Here is a 12,175-nt window from a genome sequence, read left to right on the forward strand (position 1 = left end):
GGGCAGGAGTGCCAAGAAATGTTATCTTCTGGTTACATCATACTGTCTATTCATATGAAAGCAAATCACTGTTATTTTTCTGGGCAAGATCAGGCTCTTGAGCCTTCCAGTATGCAGCAATGAGAGGCTAATGGGATCCCATTCTAGTTAAGGAGATATTGGCAATTGATGGCTACTGGAGAAGAAATAGTAATTTTTCTTTATGGTTTGGTCACCAGTGGAATGTCCCTATTCCAGAGTATAGCCCCAAGCCCAAGAGCATATGTCAGCATTAATTGGAATTAGAGGGTTCTCGGAAAAAAGAAAATAACAGGAAGTTTGAAAAACACACATTGTGGAAGTCCATGGAGAGTTGGAGAAAGAAACTGGGGGCAGTTTATATTTTAAAAAAAGTACATTGTATACATTTCTGAAAAATGAATTTAAATATTATGAACTTAAAAGAATATTTACTTTTCTTGAAAAGCAACGATTTTGAATGTTTCTAATAAATTCTAATAAAGAATGTCAGCATGGAAACCCATGATGCCCCATGTTCTCTTACCAAAGTGAATGAAATCAAATTCTATCTTGTTAAATGAAACAAGATTATTAATTGCAAAATCTTTATTTTTAGATATAAAGTTAGTTTCCAATAGAACAGTTGCAGAACAGTAAATAGTACCCATCTTACTTTTTTTTTTCCTCAGACGACTGGATTAAACACAAACATTAGGTTTTTGCCCTTGGATTTGGAAACTAGGGTTCATTTATGTATGACAATTAAGAAGAAAATTATGTGAATTCTTAGTATCAATAATAATGTAAACAATCTGCAAACATACTCTCAAAAGTTGATTACATCCATGTTAAGAGAACAAATCTTAGTGTATTAAGTCTTGTAGATATGTCCAAAAGCTATAACTTGTACTAGTATATTTTTGTTATATCCATGCCCATTAGTTAAAGCAGCATTCCATTTTAAACACTAAATAAATTGCTCTTTAAAAAGAAACTTCCCAGTGTCACCAGTAACATACTAAATGAATTTAAATTACCAGGAATAAAAGAATATGATCATACATTTTACAAAAACTAATACCCACTTACAAGAAAATTAAGCTTCCTACTTTGTTCTTCAAATGTGAAGTGGGTTTTCAAAAACATATATTCTTAATTATCTCCAACCAAAGAAAAACATGTTGAAAGAAAGTATTGAATACAAAGTTGAAATGAGTTAAAGGAAAGAAAATGCAGAACTCTCCTTTTGAAGACACTTGAAAGAGGACCAAAAAACCCATCCATATCAAAGAAGCTGAGTATTAGGAGATGATGTGGGATAGATAATTATTTTTCCCACACAGATACTTTAAGACACACTGAAAAAAAATAAATTAATAATTTGATCATATATTTCGAAATTGAAAGTGTCATATAAAAATTAACTGGTACATCTCAATTAAATCCTTTCAAGGTGAGTGGCAGTAATTAACTACTATAGATTATAAATGCATTAGATATTATTAGTGACAATAGTTATTGCCATAGTAACATGAACACCACAGGCCTCAAACCAAAATCCTTACTCAAGCAAAATGTTCAGTGTTTTAATGAGCATTCTCTGTGAAACCAGATCCAAATTGTACCCCGTGTGCTCACTTCTTCAGGAAACGTTTGAACTCGGTATTGCTTTGTTCTTGTTAACAGTGTATTGTACAGCACATTTGAGTCACCCGTAACAGCATGGGGTAATTTAGGCTGATATTGCAATTACATGTAGATTTCACCATCTGGGTCAAGTAAATGAATTTCAAATAAGCTTATTCCCTTCTGAAGCATGCCTGTGCTTAACAAAGAATGAAGAGAATGAAAGCCACTTTGGAAACTGTGCTTTTGATGGTTACTATTCAGTGAGTGGGCGTTGATGACTATGTAACATAGGAAAACTATGTTTTGTAGCCTTAATGGTGCCTTAAACTTCAGTTAAACACTCCAATGGGGTATTACTAAGATAGCCTGATATAAGTACAGTATATTAAAACAGTTTCCCCCACTGTAATCAAGTTTGAATTCTGAATTAAAATGGATAAAAATCATCACAAGAAATGAATAATTGATGTAACAATATTTAATAGCGTGAATCTTACATGTGACAATATTTTATTATAGATTAATTTGTTTCTTCCATGACCTTAAATAGTCAATGCATGATTTCTGGCATCATTTCTGAAACTAACACTCAGGTGTAATGATTTAGAAGTATAGTTAAAACACACACACACACACACACACACACACACACACAAACATGAACATGAATATTTGAAAAAGTATGTGTTCTAGAACTGGAACCAATGATGCCTGAAAACTTAACACTGGCATCCATAAATCACATGCAAATCATTGAAACTGACACTAAACTTCTCTAACTTTAACACATGGACAATAACACATATCTAGTAAACTGCATGTTTATTACCTAAAGACATTCATGTGTTAATATTAAATGTTCATGCCAAAATTTTGAAGATAAAATGTCTGAGAATAAATGACTTTTAAATCATCAACAAGAAATATAATTACAAAGAAAAACATCTTAATATTTGGTTTGGTGAGATGGCTCAGCAGGTAAATTGCTTACATTCCAAGCCTGATAATCCAAATTATACCTCTGGAACCCACAAACAAAGATACATATGTATGCTTGCATTTGGAACCCAAGTACTCTGAGAATGAGATGGGAGGTGGATGCAGGAGTATCACCCAGAAGGCCAGCAAACAATTAGCACACAGCTTGACAAACGCATTAAGACCCACTCTGCCTCAACAAGATTGAAATAGAAAATTGATTATCATGTGTTTGTGATCATAGCAACACCTACATCCAGAAATATAATAACAACAATCACAAAAGAAAATCTCTGGTTTAAGCCTAATGAAGTGAGGGCATAAAAAGGTCTAAAAGGAGACAGAAGAGGTTACAGAACATGCAAGCAGAATTAATTATAGATTTCTTGCTCCCTTCATTCTGAAGCTGAAACCTTAGTGTATTAGTTACATTTTTATTGTTTGGATAAGACAACCTGGCCAGTGAAACTTATAAAAGAAAGAGTTTAATTGGGCATACAGTTAGTAAGGATTAGATTCTGGAATGGTAGAGTGAATGCATGGCAACTGGCTGCTGGAGAAGCAAGTGAGAGCCACATCTTAATCCACAAGCAGGAGGCAAATGAATCACACTGAGAATAACAGGAGTTTTCCAGACTTTAAAGCCTGTTACCAGAAAGACACATCCTCCAAAAAATGCCCCACATCCTAATACTTCTTAAACAATTCTATCAACTGGAGACAAAGTACTCAAACAAATGAGCCGATGGGGCTATTCTCATTGTAACCACTACACTTATATTACACTTTTCTTTCTGATGGGGGAAAGTCTGTCTGTATGCTGTGAAAATATGTTGCTCTGATTGGTTGATAAATAAAGCCATTTGGCCCATGGTAAGGCAGCCAGAAAATCCAAACAGATAGGGAGGAGAAAGGCAGAGCAGGGGGATGCTGCTAGCTGCCACCAGAAGAAGCAAGATGTAAAGTGCTAGTATGCCACGAACCATGTGGCAAAGTATAGATGTATAGAAATTTATAGCAAGAAGCCTGAGTTAGTAGGCCATACAGTTCGCAATTAATATAAGCCTCTGTGTGTTCATTTGGGTTTCAGCAGCTGTGGGACCACAAGGCCGTGGGAGCAGGGCAGGATGAGGAAAACTCTCAGCTACATCTCCCCCTAAACTTCTTCTCTCCCTATTATTATTCCCCTTCATTCAACCAAATATTCCCCAAATTGTGTTTCTGATACTGTCATCTCTTCTTCCTCGCCTTCTTTTTCCTTTTTCTTTATTCTTCTCTCATATATTACTTAGGACTACAATTTCCCCTCCCTCCTCTCTGCTCAGTCCCTCTTTCACCCCCCTTCTCCTCCAGATCCACTCCTACTTCATTTCTTTTCATATAAGGGCAGGTATCCCAGGTGTATCAACCAAACATGGCATAACAAGTTACAATAAGACTAGGCATATCCCCTCATATTGAGGCTGGATGAGGCAACCCAATAGGAGGAAAAGGGTCACAAAAGCATGCAAAAGAACCAGAGACAGCCTCTGTTCCCACTGTTAGGAGTTCCACAAGAATACTAAGTCACAGAAACATAACATATATGCAGAGGACTTATGGCAGACCTATACAGGCACCCTGATTGTTGGTTCAGTCTCTGTGAGCCCCTATGTGCCTTATTTAGTTGATTCTGTTGGCCATTATCTTTTGGTGTCCTTGATCATTCTGGCTCTTATAATCTTTCTTCCTCCTCTTCTGTAGGATGCTCTGAACTTCACCTAATGTTTGGCCCTGAGTCTCTGCAACTCCTCCCCTCAGTGACTGGATGAAGCCTCTCTGATAATGATTTTGATAGGCTATCTTCACCAGTATAACAGAATATCATTAAGTCTAATTTCATGACTTATTTTAAACTTGTTTTTGAAAGTTGTGTTTGATTCTCTCCTAGATCTCTGGGCCATTTAGACTCTGATTTCTGGCACTCCAGGCTGTGTCAGATGTGGACTTTCTCTAGTGCCATGGATCTCAAGTTGGATCAGCCAGTGGTTGGCCATTCCAAGTTGGGTACAACCTTTACTCAAAAACATCTTGCAGGCAGGACAAATTGTAGGTCAAAGGTTTTGCGGCTTGGTTGGTGTCTTAATCCCTCCACATGATGCCTTGCCTGGTTTCAGAATATGGCTAGTTCAGGTTCCATATGCCTCATTACTAGGCGTCTTCACTAGGTTCACCCTCATAGATTCCTGGGCATTTCTATTGCAATAGGTTTCTACCTCATCTGGAAATGTTCCCCAATTCCCATTGTCTCTCTCAGTATTCTCTCATTCCATATCCCCCACCTGATTCTTTTTGTTGCCATCTTCTTCCTCTTTTTAAAATTTTTTTTCATTTCTTATTATTTCTATCTTTGTCTTTGTATCTCACTCTCCATATAAAGGCTGAATATATCATAGCTCATATTTGCACTTGAATACAGTGTGATAAAATTTCTTGAATAGAGGAAAATGTGTTTCCTATTACAGATAGCATGTTTCTTGTGTATTCCTATTTAAACACATATATTATATAAAGATATATGTGCATATATATGGACATAGTGAGAAATCTATCACATATATTAACAGACCCAAACAGATTTTTATAGAAAACAGTTTAAGAGGAACATATTTCAAATAACATAGTGGGGCTTATGACATGTTTGCAGGGTTATTGCAATTGCCTTTCTCATCTGACTACATGTAGCAATGGCCATTGACAATAATAATAGACAGAATATGTATAAACCATGCTGTGATCTCACAGTAGAAATACAAAACTGCACTATTAGTTACTATTGATCAACCACTTATAAGTGGTATCTTGATAATAATGTGCATGATACTTTAAATCATTAATTTTTGAGGAAATGTCAAATTAGTGATCATCAGGTTGATCTTAATGTAACTGGACTAAATATGATAAAGGGGGTAGAGATGAAGAATTTGAATCCTCAGATTGTCACTGTTAAGATGACTTGAGAATTTCTTTGGGTCCCCAAGGAGACCTTTAGCTAATGTAGCCACAAGTGGTGATTGCCAAAAATCAAATTTGGAGTGCATCCTACAGCTGGATGAATCCCACAAGTTGAACTCACAGCCTCCTACACAAGCCAATACAGAATTCAAAGGAACAGAATTCCACAAGTGGAAAGAGAATGCTCAAGGAGATTGATGGAGCTTAGAAAACAGCCACACTTTGTGATGAGTCTTGTTTCTCAATGAGAAGGAAGTCTCTATTCCTATGCAAAGAGATAAATGAACTGCATTGCTTGAGGACACTAATGGATAGCTCCGATGCCTTGTCATAAGTAACATTGCTTATCCTCACTTTCCACCTTTTTGTTTACGCCTAATACTAAGCTTCAATTTCCCCTCCGCAAGGCCTCAGAGATGAAGCGCAAAGTGTGACTCATGAATAAGAAGACAACAATACAAAAGAACTATTTAAATTATAGCTTACTGAACTGAATTTTTCTTCAATTTACTTGGTTACTTGGCCAAAACACAGAAGAAATGATGACATAGCACAAGTGATTTAGAAACACACAACTTATCTTGACTTAATAATGGAGAATAAATGAGAACTTAGGGATATTAAACTATTAAAATAAGTTTGCTATTTAATCACTACTCATGACTCCTTATGTATTTCCCATAAAATCTCTAGGAAATAAGTTTATGAATGGAAGTGTAAAGCCATTAAAGAGTTTGTGATTATTCTCACATGATGGTAAGGTGTTACAGTTCCAAGTGCAGTCAGATAAATGGAGAATCTCATTGCAATGAGAATAATTGGAGCTCCAGAGACAGGGCCCATGTTACAGCACACAACTGCAAAGTCAACATGCGTGTTTGACCATCGTCAACAAAATCCATACTCCATTTAGAATAATCTGACCTGGAAGTTGGGCATAGTGATGCATACCAGAAATCACAGCACAGAAGGGAGGCAAAGGCAGGTGGATTTTAACCTCAAAAAAAGCTTAAGCTAAAGAGTAATCGCTTGTGTCTAAATAAGCACATATTCATAAATAACAAAAGGCAGCCTAACATTAACAGTCCAGTGATGATGGCTACTTGATTATGCAGTTATTTGAAAATTAATAAATGGGGCTGATTAATATATGTGATTGATGAAAACATTGAGTTCACTTTGAAGAAAGTTAGTTTGCACAGTGATGCTGGTAAGTTAAACTGGTCACCAACAAGGGACATTTTTTTTTTTTTTCTGAGCAAGAGAGAGTTTAGTTCTCAGCAATTTAAAAATATTTGCTTCACTCATCTCAGTCCCCTCAATCCTGATTTATAGAACCAGAAAGTTCTGAAGATGCTTAAGTTTAGCACTTCTCACCATGAAATTTCTTAAGAAGGTTATCATCTGGCATTTCCAATACTCTTATCCTAATCGATTTCACCCATTGGCCTCAGTGGAGGTAGCGAAACCACAAGTCATTCCACTGACTGGCCTATAAGGAAACAATCATCAGGCCCAGCTAAGAGGGAAGAAATCAATGATTCCCTAGCTGCTGTTACCTCCCTAACGTAAGTAACTTCTAGTTTTATTTTATTTTATTTTAAAGTTTACAGTGGCAAAATAGCAGTAGTTGTATATTAGCAGACACATATACAACTTTTGAATAGATAAATGCATTATTTTCATATGGTATATTCATTTCTACACTGTAGGAAATGCATCTGATATCTCAATAAACATATCATATGTGTTATTTATTGCATCCTTCCTACTTAAGGAAAGAAAATAAAAGAAAAATATTTTTTTACTGAATGAGGCTGTTGTACAATGTTACTACCCTCTGATCTTAGTTATTGATTAATTAAATAATTAGTTCTATTAGAAGCAAGTTGTGATGATGAAAAATGGAAATAGCATCCAATCAGCTTGTTTTTCATGCAGCATGAAGAGTTTTTTATTACAATGGAATGACACACAAAAAGATGTCCCATTAGAGGCAAAAATATGTATTGATATCTAATTTAAATTAAATTTCACCGACATGCATAATTATACTTGTTATTTATATTTTCAGTAGCTCAATAAATTCGAATCAGTACACTTAGAGTGACCTGAACCAATCCTGCCTCCTAAATCTATTCCATCTCCAATATAGAATCACTAGTATTGTACATTCATGACCACTATTTTATAACTTGTTCATAACAAAAGGATAATTTTCATTTGCTCTTTTCTGGCAGTATTATTTCATAAAAATCCATTATTTGAAAGCTCTATGCTTTTGGCTGAAATATTTTAATGAAGAAGGATTATGTTCCTCACAGGTAAAAATGCCTCTACTTTGTCCATTCATGACATTTTCTTAATTCATTCATCAATTGGTTGGTGGCCTAAGCTAAGTTTAGAAAATAAAATCCCTTCTTTCTACATGCTTCTATCACTGAGCCGGTTCTCTGGGAAACACTGAAAAGGGAACTGGCAAATTTAGCTTTTGATACACAATTTCTCTTGGAAGTATTGTGTCAAAATCATAGGACACTGCTGTTCTTGATAAAGCAAATGATTTGAGTTAACAGAGTCTAATCAATGGGAAACTCAATGGAGTCAGATTTAGAATGAACAAGATGTAAGGTAGAAAATCATATCCAAAGAGCTACAATTTGTTTCATTATGTACAGTTTGAGTAATGATACAATACTTGCTCAGCCACATAATTCCCATATTTTGAAAGTTTTCATGTGGTAGATTGAATGAGCATAATCTCCATAGGCTCATATATTTAAATTTCTAACTCAAATCAAAGATATCCCATTGGGGATATCTTGCTATGAGGGACACTGTTGTACTTTATAGGTTTTACAACCATGCAGGACTATTAATCACTTAGCAATTCTATATGCAGATAAGAACTGAAAAAAAATATATATATACAGATCACATGGCTCACAAGAACAGTGTCTCCAACTATCAGCAATCTCACCAAAATAGTACATTTGTTCCAATCCGTAAAACTATGCCACAATATCATTACCATTCAAAGAACACAGTCTCTATTAAGGTGGCCTTGATGTTGTACTGTCAATGGATTTCAACAAATACATTTTTATGGATACTCCACTATCTTTCATATAGATATTTTATATTCTTCATCATCATCATCATCTTCATCATCTTCATTGTTAGTGTGTATGTGTGATTGTGTGTGTATGTGCGTGTGCACATGTACCTGAGATGACATGGATATGGAGGTCAGAGTGCAGTTTGCTGAGCTCTCTGCTTTCAGCACACAGGATTTATGCATCAAATCCACATCATCAGGCTTGTTGGAAAGTGACTTTTAGTCACTGAACCATTTCACCAAGTCTCCAGACAAAATAATTTTGTGGTTATAAATATCTTCAGCATTTGGCTAAAATATTCCTTCTTACTCCCAACCTCTAGAAAACACTGACTCAAATTTTCGGGCTTGAAAAAGAATTCCAGCTTTCTTTTTTTACTTTTAACTGTCACGTAATAACTAGCTGTATAGAAACAACATGATAATTCAATGATTACACTGTGTGGTAATCAAATAAGGATAATCAGAATTCCCATCACCATATTACATCACATGGACTGAAACTCTCAAACATCCCTTTTTCTTAGAATGAATGAAATGGGCTTTTAAAAACAATCATCACCATATAATCCTATAGATATTATGAAATTATTTACAGACTTTTGTGAACATTGCCAGCCTTTATTCCTCACTCCAACTACTGCTTACAACTTCCGAATATCATGCTATACTTTCTTAGTGTTTGGGGACACTTTATAAGCTTATATAGGGAGCCAAGCAAGACGAGGAAAACTTCAGCTACAGTTCTTGGCTTTTACAATCCTTCCAGCTCCTATGCATAGATCCTTTTGCCCTGAGGTGAAGGGTTTAATGAAGACATCCAATATAAGACTTAGTACTCCAAAATGTCTCAATCTCTGCACACTGTTCCACTGTGGATATGTGCTATTTCCCATTTAATGCAAGAAGTTCCTATGATATGAGTTGAGCTAGACACTGATCTATGGGTTTTGCAGTATGTCATTTGGAGTCTTATTGCTTCGTTTCATTAGCAGAATTAGGTGCTCTCCTACATCTATGACTTATCTAAGCCTAGGTTTTTGGCCAAGTTATCAGTGTTAAGCATGCGTTTTATCTTGTAGAGTGTGCCTTAAAGCCAATTCAAATGTGTTTTGTTACTCTCATAATATGTGTACTATTATTGTGTCAGTATATCTTGAGGCAGGTTACTAGGTTAATGTTTCAGGTCATAGGGTTTGTATCTGGGTGATATGGATGGTTACCTTTCTCCCCTGGTAGTTTTCAGGGTATCTTCCAGTATAGTGAATTCTAGTCCATAGCAGTGAAGATTCTTTCTGGGCCCCAACTTTACTTCTTTGTTTCTGATGACATAAATAAATATTGTCTTTAGAAATAGGACCTTATCATCAGGCTGTGAACAGCATCTAGTAGTCTTGGAAATAGCCTATGATGTTTTGGAGGTTCTATGAGACTCCTTTGCTTAATGAATCATTAAGGTGTAACCAACTTCCTAGAACTAGAGATTTTATTCAGTGGCATAAGCTGTCTGGTTGGTTCATTCTTTCTCCTAATATTTGATGACTCCACTTAGATTACTGTCATACATCTATACATTTTAGGAAGCTTTGACAGTGTAGGTTTCAATATGGTTTTTCAAATTTCATTTCATTTAGTCCTTCCCTATAATTATTCCTTTACTTATTTCATTTATTTTGAAATTTACATTCCTAACAAATTGGAAGAGCTTAGATAACACATACTGCTATAATTCTCTAAGTATTTTTTCATGGCCAGTCTTGATTATCAATATCATTGAATTGCAAAGTGCCTTGAAGATTATGGAAACATGATCCTGTGTGGATCTGAGTGTGTGCAGAGAAGATTAGCTTAACAGGCTTCCCCCGGATATTGATGGCACAACCCTAGGGGCTGGGAACACAGATAGATAGAACTAAATACAAAAACGATAAGACCAACAAATTCAGCCAGCATTTTCTCCCTCTTCTTTTGGTCGTAAACAATGCTCCTGTAAGTTGTTCTTCTCTAACACTCTCTCCAGGCCATGGTGAACTGAAATCTTTGAAATGGAGTCCATGTACACATCTTTCCCCTGCAGCTGTTTGTTGGGTAGTTTTTTAAATCAATAAAAATGTGTGACTAGTTTATTTTTCAACTTGACTGGATTAGAAGTTGCCTGCAGAATTTCCTAAAGAACATTTCTGATGTGTCTGTAAGAATGTTGTTTAGGTGTGTGATGGGTTTGTGGGTAAGTGAATGAAAGATCAATCTTGAATGTAGGACTCACTGTCCAATGTAGGCTCAGATCACAGTCATAACAGATACAGAAGGAAAAACGCACATGTGTTTGCAAACTTATGTCTTTATGAATGGCTGTGTTTTTGCTATTGTTAAAGCCCATAAGCACAGGACTCCAGTTTCTTCCTCCACATGACTAAAGTCTCATGTTAGCAGTTCTCCATGGAGCACCCAGGACTACAGCCTTAAGCAATGATCTGTCACAGTTGCTGTTAACCTGAGAATTCTAGCTTCTTGGAGTCAGCGGCTGCTGGTTTTTCCAATTCTACAACCTGCAGATGGGCGCTATGGGGCCTATCAAAATTTTGATTGTATAAGCAATCTAATTAATCCTGTCTTATAATGATACATGAATCCTATTGGTTTTTTTTTAAAGCCCTGAATAATTTAACATATGCATTAAATACCTTCATAATGCTATATAATTAATACCACTATCAATTTCCATTGTATTAAATGGAAAATTTTTATTTGTACTATAATAATTGCACTTTTCTCCCTTCTTCCCATTCATTGATATCCAATATGTTTAATGTATCACTTATTTTGTCTTTTACAGACACTCAACAAAAGCACAATTCTCAGAAACCCAAAACAGGAAAAAATGTTTCTGTATCCTTTATCTGATTAAGAATCAATATCCTGCCGTGGTGCATGCCTTTAATCCCAGCACTGGGGAGGCAGAGGCAGGTGGATCTCTGTGAGTTCGAGGTCAGCCTGGTCTACAGAGCTAGTCCAGGACAGACTCCAAAGCTACAGAGAAACCCTGTCTCAAAAAACCACGAAAAAAAAAAAAAGAATCAATATCCCCAACATACACAGTACTCCTAAACTCAAAACCTTGATTCATGATTAAGCAATATCCATTCCCTTTGAATGAAAGGTCCCTTATGTGACTATTTATGTTTAGATTGGTGTTTTCTTCCTTTGTAATTTAAGAATGTTTGAAGGCAAGCCATGCTCCTTAGAGTGATCATCAGTTCGTTGTCACTTTATACAACAAAGTTAGAGAAAGCTGTCTTTCTTTTCCTTCTTTCGATCCTGTTTACATTATAGCTGGAAAACTACATTAGACTTGCTTATTTCTATTGATACACTCTTTTATTTCAATATGAGTTCTCTTTCATCTCAACATGACCATAAATGAAAGATTTGCTGTTTTCTAGAATTTACTTATGC

Source organism: Peromyscus californicus, unplaced genomic scaffold (genome assembly GCF_007827085.1).
Source record: "Peromyscus californicus insignis strain IS unplaced genomic scaffold, ASM782708v3 Scaffold_5__1_contigs__length_169319896, whole genome shotgun sequence".
NCBI lineage: Eukaryota > Metazoa > Chordata > Mammalia > Rodentia > Cricetidae > Peromyscus > Peromyscus californicus.